The following is a 20224-nucleotide window of genomic DNA, read 5'->3' as shown; positions in this document are numbered from 1 at the left end:
CTAGTCAGTGATGCCATCCAGCCATCTCATCCTCTGTCGTCCCCTTCTCCTCCTGCCCTCAATCCCTCCCAGCATCAGAGTCTTTTCCAATGATTCAACTCTTCGCATGAGGTGGCCAAAGTACTGGAGTTTCAGCTTTAGCATCATTCCTTCCAAAGAAATCCCAGGGCTGCTCTCCTTCAGAATGGACTGGTTGGATCTCCTTGCAGTACAAGGGACTCTCAAGAGTCTTCTCCAACACCACAGTTCAAAAGCATCAATTCTTCGGTGCTTAGCCTTCTTCACAGTCCAACTCTCACATCCATACTTGACCACTGGAAAAACCATAGCCTTGACTAGACGAACCTTTGTTGGCAAAGTAATGTCTCTGTTTTTGAATATGCTATCTAGGTTGGTCATAACTTTCCTTCCAAAGAGTAAGTGTCTTTTAATTTTATGTCTGCAGTGATTTCATCTGCAGTGATTTTGGAGCCCCCAAAAATAAAGTCTGACACTGCTTCCACTGTTTCCCCATCTATTTCCCATGAAGTAATGGGACCAGATGCCATGATCTTTGTCTTCTGAATGTTAAGCTTTAAGCCAACTTTTTCACTTTCCACTTTCACTTTCATCAAGAGGCTTTTTAGTTCCTCTTCACTTTCTGCCATAAGGGTGGTGTCATTTGTATATCTGAGGTTATTGATATTTGTCCCAGCAATCTTGATTCCAGCTTGTGCTTCTTCCAGTCCAGAGTGTCTCATGATGTACTCTTCATATAAGTTAAATAAACAGGGTGACAATATACAGCCTTGACATACTCCTTTTCCTATTTGGAACCAGTCTGTTGTTCCATGTCCAGTTCTAACTCTTGCTTCCTGACCTGCATACAGATTTCTCAAGAGGCAGGTCAGGTGGTCTGGTATTCCCATCTCCTGAATAATTTCTCACAGTTTATTGTGATCCACACAGTCAAAGGCTTTGGCATAGTCAATAAAGCAGAAACAGAGGTTTTTCTGGAACTCTCTTGCATTTTCCATGATCCAGCAGATGTTGGCAATTTGATCTCTGGTTCCTCTGCCTTTTCTAAAACTGGCTTGAACATCTGGAAGTTCACGGTTCACATATTGCTGAAGCCTGGCTTGGAGAATTTTGAGCATTACTATACTAGCGTGTGAGATGAGTGCAATTGTGCGGTAGTTTGAGCATTTTTTGGCATTTCCTTTCTTTGGGATTGGAATGAAAACTGACCTTTTCCAGTCCTGTGGCCACTGCTGAGTTTTCCAAATTTGCTGGCATATTGAGTGCAGCACTTTCACAGCATCATCTTTCAGGATTTGAAAGAGCTCAACTGGAATTCCATCGCCTCCACTAGCTTTGTTGGTAGTGATGCTTTCTAAGGCCCACTTGACCTCACATTCCAGGATGTCTGACTGTAAATGAGTGATCACACCATCGTGATTATCTTGCTCATGAAGATCTTTTTTGTACATTTCTTCTGTGTATTCTTGCCACCTCTTCTTAATATCTTCTGCTTCTGTTAGGTCCATACCATTTCTGTCCTTTATTGAGCCCATCTTTGCATGAAATGTCCCCTTAGTATCTCTAGTTTTCTTGAAGTGATCTCTAGTCTTTCCCATTCTGTTGTTTTCCTCTATTTCTTTGCATTGATCACTGAGGAAGGCTTTCTTATCTCTTCTTGCTATTCTTTGGAACTCTGCATTCAGATGCTTATATATTTCCTTTTCTCATTTGCTTTTCACTTATCTTCTTTTCACAGCTATTTGTAAGGCTTCCCCAGACAGTCATTTTGCTTTTTTGCATTTCTTTTCCATGGGGACGGTCTTGATTCCTGTCTCCTGTACAATGTCACGAAGCTCATTCCATAGTTCATCAGGCACTCTATCTGTCAGATCTAGTCCCTTAAATCTATTTCTCACTTCCTCTGTATAATCAGAAACCTAAACAAATCTGTATTCTGGACACTACAAAATACCTGACCTACTTCAAGGGATCTTATTGACCCAGAGACCCAATACGTATCTCTTGCATCTCCTGCATTGGCAGAGTGGTAAAGAATCCACCTGGGAAGCCTTGGGAATATATCCTTAATGCAAATATATTTATTTCCTTCAGTTTAGTTTAGTTCAGTCACTCAGTCATGTCTGACTCTTTGCGACCCCATGAAACACAGCACGCCAGGCCTACCTGTCCATCACCAACTCCCGGAGTTCACTCAGACTCATGTTCATCAAGTCAGTGATGCCATCCAGCCATCTCATTCTCTGTCGCCCCTTCCCTCCCAGCATCAGAGTCAACTCTTCACATTGTTTTTCTTTCCATTAAATCCCTTATTTGATAGACTCTTATATTTGTTCATTTAAAATGTCTATGTTAGCAGGAAAACCTGGTTCTTGAAACTATTCATAAATATGAAATACTAATAAATGTATTATTAAAAACTTTTAAAATATTTTTCTACAACATTCCAGAACGGTGATCACTAGAAGACTGGCTGTATACAATCACAATTATGACTTATTTGATAAACTCTATAAATGGGACTAAAATTTATGTGTGGTTAAGTTTAAATTATTGAAACAGTAAGTAACTAATAGAATAAATCTTATAATAATAATGTCTTCTATTCTTTCTCCTTTAATTAAATCTGAAAGCAGGGTCTAATTAGAGAATGATTATGGAAACCTGATGGCTCTAGTGGTAAAGAACCTGCTTGCCAATACACTAGACGTAGGAGAAGCGGATTCAATCCCTGAGTTGGGAAGATTCCCTAGAAGAGAGCACGGCAAGCAACTCCAGTATTTCTTGCCTAGTCTCCTCTCTTGCCTGGAGACCACCAGAGAAGCCTGGTGGTCTAAAGTCAATGGAGTATCAAAGAATTGGACACTACTGAAGCAACTCAGCATGCAAGGAAATGTGAGGGTGACTTACCTTCTTTCATTTAGTTATGAATTATGGTTGTATACTAATCACAAGTTAATGTCAAAATGACTACCTAGAGATAATAATTATGCAATCATCTGCTGGTGACTGATTTCTACTTCACTCATCATTTAGACTTGATCATAATATACCAGAAAGGAATCACAGTGATAAGTAATGTCAGCTATACTGAAAGAAAATATCTGTACTATCTTACTAAAGACAAATTACATCCATACTATACCATGGCCTTTACTGGCATCATTTTCATAGTGGATATTGTTATGACTTATAGTATAGAACATAAATTTTTCTCAGCCTTTTTTTTTTGCTTTCAATGAAAAATATATTGTGTCTTTGTATACATTCTATGATAAGCTGGCAATGATAATCAACTCTAATTACGGGTCAACTGGGGCAAATTCCCTCACCAGTAATTGAGAAGTCAAAGCATTAAGGTGAAGTTGATAGAAAAAAATCATTATAGTTTATTAACACCGAGATCTTTAATTTCCAGAGTATAATAAATGGGTAAGGATATGTACTTGGAAGAAATTATGTCAGTTTATCAATTTTAATTATTTTTTAATGCCTTGTAAAAGAGAAATGGAAAATAAGCACTTACTGAAATTGCATTGTAAAGTTCTAGAGGCTCTTATTCTCAATGATTGCAAAAATTATTCTATAAGCTTTTTTCATGATTTTGTCATTATTACTGGTAAAGTTATATTTTTCAATTTTCATGGTATGTTTTTGCATCTTAATGTCAACATTGATTTTATTTCCAGAATTTTTTTTTGTAAAGAACAGTTGTATGTATAAATTAACTCTAAGTAATGTCTTATAATATTATCCAATTATGCATTCTTGATACACAGTTTCTCCCATTATAGGCACAATCTACATCCTGGAACAATCCTGAAGAGTAAAAAAAGTATGCTTCTGATTTTTCCTACAGAGATTACTCATATTTGGTCTCTGTATGCCTAGAAAGTTGACATTATGAGGACAATTTTGTTGAGAAAATAAAAATAGTATTGAAGTCATTTTGTTATTGCTTACTTATGGATCACATGAGATTTCTTATCTGATTTGCACTCCCTACCATAACATTGAGCAAACTCCAGTCTTACCCTGGCTAAGTGATCCAGTCAGAGTATATTAATGTCAGATATTTCACATGCAAGTGTGTTAACCAGAACTTTCTCCTTTAGCATTACGTAACTATTCATCAGCTATATTGTGCAAAAATGTCAACTATTCTAGGACATATATAATTTTATTATCAGAAACTCTAATGACATAGTAGAGGGATGAGAAAGCATATTCTACAAGGTTTGGTTCTAATACTGAGATGCAATTCACAGCAAGTATATATTATATTTCAAATTGCTTTTTTTTAATTTTCAAATGAGTTTTGCCTCCTGCTTCTTCATATTATGCATATAATAGTAAAGATGCAAAATAAAACAAAGTTTTCTTCTGAAAAAGGTTATCTACAAATTATTTCAGTAAAGGCCAAGATATGTATATAATAGTAAAGATGCAAAAACAAACAAACAAACAATAAGATTTCTTCTGAAAAAGGCTATCTACAAATTATTTCAGTAAAGGACCAGGCAGTAAATATGTTTGCCTTTGCATGTCACATGGTTTCTCATAATTGTAGTGAGAAAGTAACCAAATCAATATGTAAAATAATGAGCACAGTTGTTTTTCAGCAAAAAGTAATTTGCAAATTAATACATCATAGTTAGAACCAGTCATCCGGTTGTAACTTATTGACTCCCTTCCAGAGAATTCTGAATTGTGGAAACCTAAATTATAGTGTAATAGTTCAACAAAATTTATATTGAAATTTTCAGTAAACTTTAATATTATTTTATGGTAAATAACTGCCCTTCTTAGCCATTCCAATCCCATCTCCAAACTGAAAATATGATACACTGTTAATATTTATTTAGAACTCTATTGCTCAGTTTTTAGTTGGAAAATATAATGAAAATAATAAAATTGTATAAGAATACGAATTTTATTTTCTGCAATATGGTAGAATTGTCAAATGTAACATAAAATAAACTAAAATCCTCTAGACTGATTCTGAATATTTTTAGACTGAGTCTTAATTTTATAAAATTAATCTGAATGCATTATAGATACACCTTGTCAGTTTTACAAACTGGCAATGATTCCAACTTAACAGAATCTGTGGGTTTGAAGCTCACATTTTCCCCTACCATTGCATTCTTATAAGCTAAATATCTATACAATCTATCTTATAAAATGTTTGCAAGAATAACATTTGAAAATGTGTTTGATTTTTAAATCATAAAGAGTGTTACTACAAGAGAATATTATTACAATTTCAGTAATAACATTATTCGGTTACATTGCTAGCATATTAGTGTTCAGTTCAGTTCAGTCAGTCTGTCGTGTCCGACTCTTTGCGACCCCATGAATCACAGCAAGCCAGGCCTCCCTGTCCATCACCAACTCCCGGAGTTCACCCAAACCCACGCCCATTGAGTTGGTGATGCCATCCAGCCATCTCATCCTCTGTCGTCCCCTTTTCCTCCTGCCCCCAATCTCTCCCATCATCAGAGTCTTTTCCAATGAGTCAACTCTTCACATGAGGTGGCCAAAGTACTGGAGTTTCAGAGGAGCTATTTTATTTAAAAAAACAATATTTAACATTATCGAAGTTATTTCTTTTTTTATTATTATTTCTTAAATTGTGTTTATATGCTATTGGAAAAGGAGATGTAAGTCTTATTTATTGGAAATTCTTCTATTGTTAAATAAATTCTTCTTAAGTTGAAAGAGAAGTGAAACTCAGACTGAGAAATATAAGATTCAGACAGTAAGTATAATTTGGCTTATAATATATCATGAATTTTAAATCTACTAATGTTGTTCTATATAGGTTACCAAGAAAAGCATTCTTATGATCCTAATTTATTGCAGCCAAGTTAAAAAATAAAAAAAAATAAAAATAAAAAAGACACTTCCAGCAAGAATTTTGAAGTCGATAGATTAGGGAGTAGTGTCAGTCTGTGATGAAGGATTATGGAAACCTCAGTCTAAACCTTCCATAGTAACCCTTGGAATCCCTTGTTTGAATCATACTCTTAAACCACATCCTATATCCCCAATTCTCTGAATATGAATATCAAGGAAACATCTACTAAGTGTCATCAGCAAGTAGAAAATATCATCACTATATTAGCTTTCATCCATGTCCATCTGAAGATAAACAATGTCCAGCCATAAATTATTTACCTGGGAACATGAATGTGAAAATAAGAGATGGGCTACTAGTGTCTTTTCTATTTTTTCCTTTTGTTTTCAAAACATTACCAAAACCATATAATTTTCTTTAAAAAGAAATAATACTGTTGCTTCTTTAGAGCACTAAATTTTGAGAAATGCCTTATAAATATCATCCAAAACATAGAAATAAGGCAAAATATTCAGCAATGAACTTGTAATATTATATAGACCTAAGGAGTCTCAGTAAACTCCCAGAGTTGGTGATGGACAGGGAGGCCTGGCGTGCTGCGATTCATGGGGTCGCAAAGAGTAGGACACGACTGAGCGACTGATCTGATCTGATCTGATCTGAAGGCCCATCTAAGAATCTTCCAGGGAAACTGCATTTCGTTGGTTCACTGTTTACTATTGATTAAAGTTCTCAGACTTAGTGAAATCATATGTTAACTCATAGAATTTGTCAGACCAAAATGCAAAAATCTATATCTAATAGAAAAGATAATTCTAAATGTCAAAGGTTGTTACCAGCAGGATATTAGTTAATTTTGAAATTAATCCAGCAGTCTTATCTTAACTTTCCATTATTAAATATTCTATAAAAACCTAAGCTCCTAAATGCTGTTAGAATCCACCTTAACATCTTCTTTTCTTATTAATACTGAAAAAAAGCATTTAACAAATGGCATTTTATATTTGAAAAAAATCATGATTTTGTCAGTTGAAAATTATACCTTAGCAGTTTTTTTTAATTCAACCAAGATGACAAAATGGACTAATTTGACAAAGCCAACTAAACTATACTATTGGCTTAATTAATCTGACCCTCTTAGACATCTTACATTGCTTTTGTTTACTGATAAAATAAGCTAATCCCTTAGGGTTTCCCCTGATGGCTCAGTAGTAAAGAATCCATCTGCAATGGATGAGACACAGGAGATGCAGGTTTGATCCTTGGGTCAGAAAGATCCCCTGGAGGAGGAAATGACAACCCATTCCAGTATACTTGCCTGAAAAAGCCCATGGAGAGAGGAGCTGGCAGGTTACATTCTAACGGGTCTCAGAGAGTTGGACTCAAGAGAGCAGCATTGCAGAGCATACTTCCTTAACACTACAAAATATGAAACTGGTAAATTTCTAATAAACTATATTGAATCATACTTCTGACAAAGATTTTACAGCATGTAAATGTGTCATATTTTAAAAATTTGAGCATTTCCAAGCGCTTAAATAACTTAAAAGCCAAAACATTGTAATAATATAATATTGGGTTAATTAATGGATAATTATCATATAAATAGTTTCTAAGTAAAATAGAGTACTGAAACATTGACTATAAAGCAAATTTTATTTTTTAAATTTAAATTTATTTATTTTAATTAGAGGCTAATTACTTTAATTTTAATACAATATTAATATTACTTTAATATTGGTAGAATTTTAATGTTATGTACATTTGCTTCTTCAAGTTATATGCTATATTTTTGGGTCATCTTAATTTACTTGTTGGGCTTCCCTAGTGCCTCAGAGGTTAAAGCGTCTGCCTGCAATGTGGGAGACCTGGGTTTGATCCCTGGGTCGGGAAGATCCCCTGGAGAAGGAAATGGCAACCCACTCGAGTATTCTTGCCTGGGAAATTCCATGGACGGAGGAACCTGGTGGCCTACAGTCCACAGGGTCGCAAAGAGTCGGACACGACTGAGCAACTTCACTTCACTTCACTTCAATTTACTTGATAATTTTTGCCAATATTAGATGATCAAGAAGGGATGTGAGTAGTTATAGAAATTTACTTTATTTGTACTTACGCATTGCTTTCTGCTAAATCTGATCATTCGGCAGTCACTTTACAAGTACTCTCTTATCTCAGTTTTGTAAGTGAAATGCAAGTTAATTACTTTGTTACAATTATATTTACTTCATTTTATAGTTTCAGTTTTTTGGATTAGTGCATGATACATAATGGGAATTGTTTTGTTTGTTTGTTTGTTTGTTTTTTCTTTTTCCTAATAAAAGCAGACTCATTTTACCATATGGAAATACAGGGGAAATTTGTTTCTGAATTTTAAAATGCATAGTGAAAGACAAATTTGGGGTATGTCTAATAATTTATGGAGGGAAGATTTTAAATTTTTAAAATTATACTTTGCAAAACATTCAGCTAGGCTGAGTAATGGTAAACACTGGTGGCTCAATGGTAAAGAATCTGACTGCAATGCAGGAGATACAGGTTCAATCCCTGGGTCAGGAAGATCCCCTGAAAAAGGAAATGAAAACCCACTCCAGTACTTTTGCTTGGGAAAGCCCAAGGACTGTAGCTCTTCAGGCTACTCTGTCCATGGGGTCACAAAAGAGTCAGACATGACTGAGTGACTAAACAATAACAACAACAAAGACTGTCTTTAAACAGCTCAGAAATCAACCAGAAACATCATAATAGGAAACAAAATGACAAGCTCTACCACTAGCTACTTAAAGTGGAGGCACTTTGTGTCTACAGCACCCTAGATTCACCAGGATAAGTGAAGAGAAGTTTAAACAATGAAGACAAAAAGACCAATGAGTCTTGAACATTTGAAAACAGTGGCACCAGTCCAAAGTGAAGACAGAGCAAAATACAGACGAAACAAAGGCAATTAAAAAAAAAAAAAAACTTCAGTAAGCTATGGAATATAAAGTTGATTGAAACTCATGTAATTATTGTTCCCCCAAAAGAGAAGAGTAATAAAATAATGGATTTGATGAAGACCATGAATACAAGAGGCTAAAGGAAATCCAAGCAGGCTAGTCATAAGTACAGGCACACTAAATTATATCTTAATCAAATTGCTGAAATTAGTGAAACAAAATTTAAAACAGCTGGGAAAAAAATGAATACATACAGAGAAATAAAAAATGGGAATGTCACACTTTTCAGAAACTATGCAAAATTCAAGACAATGGAACAGCCTTTTAGAAATGCAGAGAAAAAAATCATCCTAAAATCCTTTATCCATTGGAAATATTATCCATAATTAAAGCAAAACAGAGTCGATTTCTGACCTACTAAACTGAATGAATTTATTCTCAGCTGACCAATATTAGCCTCTAATTAAAATAAATAAATTTAAATTAAAAAAAAGAAAGAAAGAAAGAAAGAAACCGCCTGCCAATGCAGGAGACACAGGAAATGTGGGTTCAATCACTGGGTTGGGAAGATCCCTGAAAAAGGAAATAACAACCCACTCTAGTATTATTGCCTCGGAAATCCCATGGACAGAGGAGGCTGGAGGGCTACAGTCCTTGGGGTCACAAAGAATGGGACACAACTGAATACCTGAGTATACACGTTATGACCTGTTCCCAAGTAAATGTAAAGGAATAAAGACAAATGCAAGGAAATTGTATTAGGCAGAAAAATGAGCTATGAAAGAAGGAAATACCCAGAAAATAATAAATCTTCTGATGAGTATAAACCCAAGGTTTTTAAATTTTTTGGTTTGTTTTTATGAGCATAAATAATTACGGATACTGTGAAATAAAACTTAATAAGAAAATTTGTGTATACAGAAAATACATGGATATGTATGTATGTATATATACATGTATATACATGTGTTATCTAAAAGAAGAGGAAAAAGAGAATGAACATTTTTTTACTTTCTTAAGTTATATGTGAAGTAATATATCAATATAGAGAGTGATAAATTAAAGATGCATATTGTAAGCCCTAGAACAACAACTAAAAATGAATAAAACGAAGAAGTGTAGTCAAAATACCAAGAGTGGATGCTAAATGGAATGCCAGTTATACTCTATTCATCAAAAATAAAAAAGAATATGAGAGAAAGTAAATAATAGCAAGGACAAATAGATGGTAGAACACAACTCAACCTTACTCAGAGCAATATTGATTTTAAGTAGGCTAACTATCAAAGTTAAAAGGCACTACCACCAGAAAAAATAATAATTTTAAGAAAGCATATCTCTATCCTCTCCTAAAGAATCACACTTTATATTTACAGACATACAAAATAAGAATAAAATGGTGTAAAAAGTATATATTGTGCAAATAGTACTCATAAGGAAACATATGACTATGTTAACATCATAGGAAGCAAATTTCAGAGAAGGAATATGACCAGATATTAATAAAAAAATCACGATTATAAAATTGTCAATTCATCAAGATAACAAAGATAAATGGCATGTTTTTGCATCAGAAAACAGCTTCAAAATATATAAGCAAAAAAGGACTGAAGTAAAAGTTTTAAAAATCTATAATTATAGTTGCAAATGTCAACCCTACTCTCCCAGCAGTGGATATAATAAGCACATAAAAAATCAAGGAGAATAAAAAATACTATTAAAACACCATTGACTATACTAGACTTGAATGATATTTATACAACTTTCTACTCAATAGCAGAAGTATATACATTCTGACCAGATGCACATCTAATACTCATCAATGTTACCACATGCAGGATTACAAAACTGAAAGATTGATATTTTGCAGAAAACACACTACAAATTCATTGAATCATACACAAATAACCCAAATAAAACTTTAGGGGCTGAATCCAAATGGTGGAGTATGAGAGTGTGGAACTCACCTCCTGCCATGGACACATCAAAAATACATCAACACATGTAACTGTTCTTACTGAAAACTATTAATAACTGTGTATAAGCAGAAAGACACCTGCATATTCAAGGTTATAAGAAAGATCCATTCAGAATCAGATAGGAGGGGGAAAGAAGTGATCAATCAGGACCCACGCTTCTGGGAGGAGACTCACAGGAAAAGTGAGATTACACTAACAGAGACACTATATGGGAGGTGAGCTGTTCAAGCCACACATAGGATATCCCAGCCCTAAGGTCTGACAAAGAGAATGCAAGCTCCCTTGGATCCAAATAAACTTGCCTACCAAATTTAGTTCTCTGGTTTTCATGATGAAAACATAAAATAAATAAGTAAACAAACCACACACACAAACGAAAACAGATAACTATAAAATTTGTATCAAACATTGAACTTAATTCTCCAGCCACATAGACACACATTTTATTCTCTTATTATGATTATTTAAGGGCTGAAGTCAGTCAATTCCCCAATTACAAAAACTCATTCCTAACTAAGGTACTTATACCACAAAGATGTAATACTATCAATATTCATTTCCTTTTTTTCTTTTTTAATATAAATTTATTTATTTTAATCAGAGGCTAATTACTTTACAATATTGTATTGGTTTTGCCATACATGAACATGAATCCACCATGGTGTACACGTGTTCCCCATCCTGAACCTCCCTCCCACATCTCTCCCCATACCATCCCTCTGGGTCATCCCAGTGCACCAGCCCCAAGCTTCCTGTATCCTGTATCAAACCTGGACTGGTGATTCATTTCATATATGATATTATACATGTTTCAATGCCATTCTCCCAAATCATCCCACCCTCACCCTCTCCCACAGAGTCCAAAAGACTGTTCTATACATCAGTGTCTCTTTTGCTGTCTCACCTAGAGGGTTATTGTTACCATCTTTCTAAATTCCATATATATGTGTTAGTATACTGTATTGGTGTTTTTCTTTCTGGCTTACTTCACTGTGTATAATAGGCTCCAGTTTCATCCACCTCATTAGAACTGATTCAAATGTATTCTTTCTATTGGCTGAATAATACTCCATTGTGTATATGTACCACAGCTTTCTTATCCATTCATCTGCTGATGGACATCTAGGTTGCTTCCATGTCCTGGCTATTATAAACAGTGCTGCAATGGACATTGGGGTACACATGTCTCTTTCAATTCTGGTTTCCTCAGTGTGTATGCCCAGCAGTAGGATTGTTGGGTCATACGGCAGTTCTATTTCCAGTTTTTTAAGGAATCTCCACACTGTTCTCCATAGTGGCTGTACTAGCTTGCATTCCCACCAACAGTGTAAGAGGAGTCCCTTTTCTCCACATCCTCTCCAGCATATATTGCTTGTAGACTTTATTGGAAAAGAAGAAGTAAAACTCACTGTTCGCAGATGACATGATCCTCTACATAGAAAACCCTAAAGACTCCACCAGAAAATTACTAGAGCTAATCAATGAATGTAGTAAAGTTGCAGGATATAAAACCAACACACAGAAATCCCTTGCATTCCTATACACTAATAATGAGAAAATAGAAAGAGAAATTAAGGAAACAATTCCATTCACCATTGCAACAAAAAGAATAAAATACTTAGGAATATATCTACCTAAAGAAACTAAAGACTTATATACAGAAAACTATAAAACACTGGTGAAAGAAATCCAAGAGGACACTAACAGATGGAGAAATATACCATGTTCATGGATTGGAAGAATCAATATAGTAAAAATGAGTATACTACCCAAAGCAATCTATAGATTCAATGCAATCCCTATCAAGCTACAACGGTAGTTTTCACAAATCTGGAACAAATAATTTCACAATTTGTATGGAAATACAAAAAACCTCGAATAGCCAAAGCTATGGTCTCTTTTGTTTTCTTTGCATTTATTTCTGCCCTAATTTTTGAGATTTAATTCCTTCTACTAACCCTGGGGTTCTTCATTTCTTCCTTTTCTAGTTGCTTTTGGTGTAGAGTTAGGTTATTTATTTGACTTTTTTCTTGTTTCTTGAGGTATGGCTGTATTGCTATGAACCTTTCCCTTAGCACTGCTTTTACAGTGTCCCACAGGTTTGGTGTTGTTGTGTTTTCATTTTCATTCATTTCTATGCATATTTTGATTTTTTTTTATTTCTTCTGTGATTTGTTGGTTATTCAGCAGCGTGTTGTTCAGCCTCCATATGTTGGAATTTTTAATAGTTTTTCTACTGTAATTGACATCTAATCTTACTTCATTGTAGTTAGAAAAGATGCTTGAAATGATTTCATTTTTTTTAATTCACCAAGGCTAAATTTATGGTTCAGGATATGATCTATCCTGAAGAAGGTTCTGTGTGTGTTTGATAAAAAGGTGAAATTCATTGTTTTGGGGTGAAATGTCCTATAGATATCAATTTAGGTCTAGCTGGTCTATTGTATCATTTAAGGTTTGTGTTTCCTTGTTAATTTTCTGTTTAGTTGATCTATCCATAGGTGTGAGTAGGGTATTAAAGTCTCCCACTATTATTGTGTTATTGTTAATTTCCCCTTTCCTACTTGTTAGCATTTGTCTTACATATTGTGGTGCTCCTATGTTGGGTGGATATATATTTATAATTGTTATATCTTCTTCTTGGATTGATCCTTTGATCATTATGTAGTATCCTTCTTTGTCTATTTTCACAGCCTTTGTTTTAAAGTCTATTTTTTCTGATATGAGTATTGCTACTCCTGCTTTCTTTTGGTCTCTATTTGTGTGGAATATCTTTTTCCAGACCTTCACTTTCAGTCTGTATGTGTCCCCTGTTTTGAGGTGGGTCTCTTGTAGACAACATATATAGGGGTCTTGTTTTTGTATCCATTCAGCCAGTCTTTGTCTTTTGGTTGGGGCATTCAACCCATTTACATTTAAGGTAATTATTGATAAGTATGGTCCTGTTGCCATTTACTTTATTATTTTGGGTTCAAGTTTATACACCCTTTTTGTGTTTCCTGTCTAGAGAAGATCCTTTAGCACTTGTTGGCGAGCTGGTTTGGTGGTGCTGAATTCTCTCAGCTTTTGCTTGTCTGTAAAGCTTTTGATTTCTCCTTCATATTTGAATGATACCCTTGCTGGGTACAATAATCTGGGCTGTAGATTATTTTCTTTCATCACTTTAAGTATGTCTTGCCATTCCCTCCTGGCCTGAAGAGTTTCTATTGAAAGATCAGCTGTTATCCTTATGGGAATCCCCTTGTGTGTTATTTCTTGATTTTCCCTTGCTGCTTTTAATATTTGTTCTTTGTGTTTGATCTTTGTTAATTTGATTAATATGTGTCTTGGGGTGTTTCGCCTTGGGTTTATCCTGTTTGGGACTCTCTGGGTTTCTTGGACTTGGGTGATTATTTCCTTCCACATTTTAGGGAAGTTTTCAACTATTATCTCCTCAAGTATTTTCTCATGGTCTTTCTTTTTGTCTTCTTCTTCTGGGACTCCTATGATTTGAATGTTGGGGTGTTTAACATTGTCCTGGAGGTCTCTGAGATTGTCCCCATTTTTTTTAATTCGTTTTTCTTTTATCCTCTCTGATTCATTTATTTCTACCATTCTATCTTCCAATTCACTAATCCTATCTTCTGCCTCCATTATTCTACTATTTGTTCCCTTCAGAGTGTTTTTTAATCTCATTTATTGCATTATTCATGGTATACTGACTCTTTTTTTTTTTTTTTTCCTTCTAGGTCCTTGTTAGACCTTTCTTGCATCTTCTCAATCCTTGTCTCCAGGCTATTTATCTGTGATTCCATTTTGATTTCAAGATTTTGGATCATTCTCACTATCATTATTGGAATTCTTTATCTGGTAGATTCCCTATCTCTTCCTCTTTTGTTTGGTTTGGTGGGCATTTATCCTGTTCCTTTACCTGCTGGGTATTCCTCTGTCTCTTCATCCTGTTTATATTGCTGTGTTTGGGGTGTCCTTTCTGTATTCTAGAAGTTTGTGGAATTCTCTTTATTGTGGAGTTTCCTCAGTATGGGTGGGGTTGTATGGGGGGCTTGTCAAGGTTTCCTGGTTAGTGAAGCTTGTGTAGGTGGGTGAGGCTGGATTTCTTCTCTCTGGAGTGCAATGAAGTGTCCAGTAATGAGTTATGAGATGTCAGTAGGTTTGGAATGACTTTGGGCAGCTTGTATATTGAATGTCAGGGCTGTGTTCCTGTGTTGCTGAAGAATTTGCATGGTCTGTCTTGCTCTGGAATTTGCTGGCCCTTGGGTGGTGCTTAGTTTCAGTGTAGGTGTGGAGGTGTTTGATGAGCTCCTGTCAATTAATGTTCCCTGGAGTCAGGAGTTCTCTGGTGTTCTCAGGATTTTGATTTATGCCTCCTGCTTCTGGTTTTCAGTCTTATTTTTTACAGTAGCCTCAATACTTCTCCATCTATATAGCACCATTTTTAAAACATCTAGGTTAAAGATGAAAAGTTTCTCCACAGTGAGGGAGACCCAGAAAGGTACACAGAGATATATGGAGAAGAGAAGAGGGAGGAGGGAGTTAGAGGTGACCTGAATGAGATGAGGTGGAATCAAAAGAGGAGAGAGCAAGCTAGCCAGTAATCACTTCCTTATGTGCACTCTACAGTCTGGATGGCTTGTAGATGTTCACAGAGTTATACAGAGAAGAGAAGAGGGAGGAATGAGACAGAGGTAGCCAGGAGGATAAAGGGGGGATTTAAAAGGAGAGAGACAGATCCAGCCAATAATCAGTTCCCTAAGTGTTCTCCACCATTTGGAAAACACAACGAGATTCACAGAATTGGGTAGAGAAGAGAAGAGGGAGGGAGGAGATAGAGGCAACCGGGTGGAGAAATGGGAGAGTCCAATGGGGGAGAGAGCAGTCAAGCCAGTAATCTTGCTCCCAGGTAAAAATGGGTACTGAAGATTGGGTTCTTAAAGGTACAAAATTGATAACAAATACCAAAAAGCAAAGATTAAAAATCTAGAGTAGAGGTTGGATTTTCAAAAATACAATATTAAAGAAAAAAAATCACAAAAATTATTAAAAAAATATATATATATATATGAAGTTTGCTTTAAAAAAATAGGATCTCTTCTTTTTTTTGCAAAGTAATAGTAGGTTATAAAAATGAAAATTAAAGGAGTAATAGAGAACTTAAAAATTGAAAAAAAAATAATAGTAAAAATATATCTAGGACTTTCTCTGTTGTTGTTGAGGGCAGTGTGGGGTCAGTTCATTTTTGGATAGTTCCTTTGTCTGGCTTATATTTCTCAAGATCGATAGGCCCCTTCCTATGTAGTTGGTACTAACTACAGGGATTTAATCTATTACACCTGTCACTTTCAAGGCGGTTCCCTCTGTTTTAGCTTCTTCTGTTTGCTGGTCCTTTCAGTGTCTGATTTCCACCCTGACACAAGGGGCAGTGGTGGACACTTTTTTAGGCTCACTTGTTCAGTTGTGCTGTGGGGAGGGAGGGACGCTGCAAACAAATAACACTGGCGTGTGCTTGCAATGTCTCAGCCACACTGGGCCTGCCCCCACTCATGGCATGTGTGCCTCCCTGCCCACACTGCTCAGGCTCTAGGTTGCTCCACCGGAACTGTTCAAGGCTGGCCCTGGGCTGCATGCACCTCCCAGACCTAAGCCACTCAGGTTCAGGCACTTGGGTAGTCCTCAGAGGTGCAGACTCAATTGAGCCTATGTTTTGTGCCCTTCCCAGGTCCAAGCAGCTCAGGTGATGAGGTGTTTGGCAAGCACAGTTGCTGTGACTTATCGCCTCCCCCACCCCTGCCGCTCGGTTTTCTGTGTGTACAATTGGCACACCTTCTCAGGCAGATGTTGACCATCCAGAATCCCAAGAAGTCTTAATTAGCAACGAAGTCTGCTTGTGGTTTGGTAGATAATATCTCTCTGGGGCTGCAATTTCCCCCTTCCAGATCTGGCTGCCTGTCACCAGAGGGGGATGGTCTGCAGCCAACTAGCTCTCTTCAGTCCTTTGTTCTGTGAGCGGGCCTGGCTGTGTCTTAGGTTAGGGCTTTTCACGTGGTAGCTATCCCAAAGTCTGGTTTGCTAGCCCAAGTTAGTTCCCTCAGATTGCCCTCTGGGCATTCAGGCCTGGTCCTTACTCTAAGCAATGCAGCCCACGCCTCCCTGCTCAGCCCCCACTTGGTAGTGGCAGGTGCAGGTGTCTGTGCTGCTTCTCCGCTGGGGGAGTTACCATTGGGAATGTAATCTGTGGGTTTTAATTATTTATTTATTTTCCCTCCAAGTTTTGTTGCCCTCTGTGGTTCCAAGGCTGGCCACAGACTTGGCAGTGAGAGTGTTTCCTGGTGTTTGGAAACTTCTCTCTTTTTAAGACTCCCTTCCCTGGACAGAGCTCCATCCCTACCTCTTTTGTCTCTCTTTTTGTCTTTTATATTTTTTCCTACCTCCTTTCAAAGACAATGGGCTGCTTTTCTGGTGCCTGATGTCCTCTGCTGGCATTCAGAAGTTGTTTTGTGGAATTTACTCAGCGTTTGAATGTTCTTTTGATGAATTTGTGGGGGAGAAAGTGGTCTCCCTGTCCTATTCCTCCACCATCTTAGGGCCACCTCCAATATGTATTTCCTTAACATCATAATTTTTGAAAGGATAGTTAAATTTTCAAAGGAGTCAAAATTTAGCTCTAAAGAAACAAGTAACTATTGACATCAGAATACCAAAAACTATATCAGACTGTCTTGTGAAAAGAAGAGTCAGTTTCTTTTTTGCTCAGTGTCCAACTCTTTGTGACCCTATGGACGATAGCCCACCAGGCTCCTCTGTCCACAGGATTTTCCAGGCTAGAATACTGGAGTGAGTTGCATTCCTCCTCCAGGGAATCTTCCCAACCCAGGGAATGAACTTATGTCTCCTGAATTGCAGGCAGATTCTTACCAGCTGAGCCACAGGGAAGGTCCCATTTCTCTTCTAGTGCATTTAAAATCCCATCATGAGGAAACTATTCAGCATTCTCCACCTGGTAAAGTGACTCAGAAACACCTAATAATTGATAAACAGATGTCTGTGTCTGCATCGTCACACTCCCATATGCAAACATAATATATTTGATTATGTTGTATTATCCCAAGCTTAGCACTGGTTACAGGTTATATTCTGAAACCACTCTTTGAACAAACCATCAGGGGAAAAAAAAAATGAACTTCATACAGAAGGTTTAAATTGAGACTTTAAAGTTAATTTTTATTGTGTTAACAGTAAACACAAAAGTAAAATAATCACTTTAATCAAGTCTATGTTACACTGATTTGGTTCTGCTAGTAACTAGTACATGATCATGCAAAAGCATCATTTCTTCTCTGGATATAATCTTTTATTTTAAAAATAAGTAAGGGCAAGTAAGATTAACTTTAAATCTATACTTCAATAATGTGTGTGTAATTTTTGCACAGTCTCTGGATGAGTGGAGATATAGCTAATGTAGTACCATGAAATACCACATACACATAGAATGCTTTCTACTTCCACTTGTTTTCAGGGAATTTAAGATTAATTATTTTTTATTCTTTATTCTAATTTTCAGGGGCAGAGTGTGAGAGTCGTAGCTTGCTATTATTTGTCTAGGAGCAGCAGTAAAAAATTATTGATTCAGCAAATGTGTTCCAATACACTTCTGAATTAGGAGAGGAAGAAAGGAAATCCTTGAATTTCAATTTCTAGTATTCTTAGGACATAGGATTTATAGTTTCAGAATTAAGGGAAAAAATTAACACAGATTATCACATGGGAAATTAAATTAACTGAATTTAATATTAAACCTTATTGCAAAGTTTTTCTATAATCCCAGTAAAAATCAAGATAAAATATGTTAACATCTGAGAACTTGAAAAAAGTTAAATAATATATTTATATGCAAGGTAAAATAATTAATATGAAAATAAAAATTGGATGATGCAATTAAGCAAAATTCATTCTGAAATAACATTGAAAAGGCCAAATAAATAATTATTTAGAGTCAGATTTAAAGGATTGAATGAGAACGTTAGAGAATAATGAAGGAGAGCTTAATTACCAACAATTTTAGAAAATACGTGCTTATGTGGAAATCTTTTGAAGGTCTATATTCTAAGAAAACAACAACACAATCTGTTGTTTATATAACAAAGGAACTGATCAGAAATGGAGGTACACACATGGGGACATTTGCCCTCAGAAGAAAACAACCATATCCTAGTTGGGGAACAACATCTGCTCAGCTAGCTGCTGACTATCAGTTGTGTCACCCAGGGGAAGAGGAAAAACCTCAGGGAAACCAAGAAGCTTAGCTGTGGCTTGAGTCAAATTAGCACAATGATTACTTTAACAATAACAAGGATTTATGACATTCAAGTCTTATATTTCAAATGAAGGTATTTTCATAAAGTGAGGAAGAAAAACTTAGCAATATTGGATCAAGACCATTGCCTAAATATCCTACTTTAGTTGTGATTCTGGAACTATAGAAGGGACTCATCTTCTTGGATATTTCTAGGACAAGCTTTAAAGTTTCTGCAATAACCCTATTCCTCGAAATTGCCCTGCATGCACCCTGCCTGCATGAAACCAATTTGGGGTAGTTAATACTAAAATTAAATTCTATATCAGAAATGATTTTATTTATTTAAGAGCTGATAGTATTAGACTTGTCCAAATCATGCCACTGCTTTAATATTTTCATTCCAAATGATGTATTTAACTATCTTCATTTCCTGAAAATACACATTTAATTTGCAAAAAAAAAAAAAAATCAATAATAATTTCGAATTCTTATTATGGCTTGTTACACATAAATATATTTGAATGAATGAATGTAGTGGAGAGTAATAGAATAATATAAAAACCCATGTCTTCATAACCAAGCTTTAGAAATAGAACATTACCAATAATTATAAGCATCACAGTGTACCTATTAGCAATTGCATACCTTCCTTAAAGACAAAATTGTACTAAATTTTATTATCATCTTCAAACTCTTCAAAATAATTTTTTCATATAAGAATAATGCTTTCAATTTGTGCAGTTTTATACTTCACAATAAAACGACTCCCAGCAGATAGAATTGGTCAGTTTAAATACAACTGGCACCTTGATGATGCATTAAACAAGACAGCATGAGTCATTGATCTTTTACTACTTGAATTAACTTAATCATTCTAGCAAGAAAATAATACCAATATGATCATGGTAGAATGAATATAGAGGCAACCTTTATACCAGAAGTTTAAGAAGTCTGTTTTATTAAAAAAAAAAAAAGTTTCTGTGTTATATTTCTTCTTATTTTTTCATATTTAGCCACCTATATTTATGATTAAATATATAAATTTCTTTTTAAAAATTAACTTTATTGCTTTACAATGCTATGTTATTTTCTGCTATACAGCAAAGTGAATCAGCTATACATGTAAATATACTCTCTC

Source organism: Bubalus kerabau, chromosome 15 (genome assembly GCF_029407905.1).
Source record: "Bubalus kerabau isolate K-KA32 ecotype Philippines breed swamp buffalo chromosome 15, PCC_UOA_SB_1v2, whole genome shotgun sequence".
Lineage (NCBI taxonomy): Eukaryota > Metazoa > Chordata > Mammalia > Artiodactyla > Bovidae > Bubalus > Bubalus kerabau.
Note: the sequence above shows the minus strand (reverse complement) of the source record.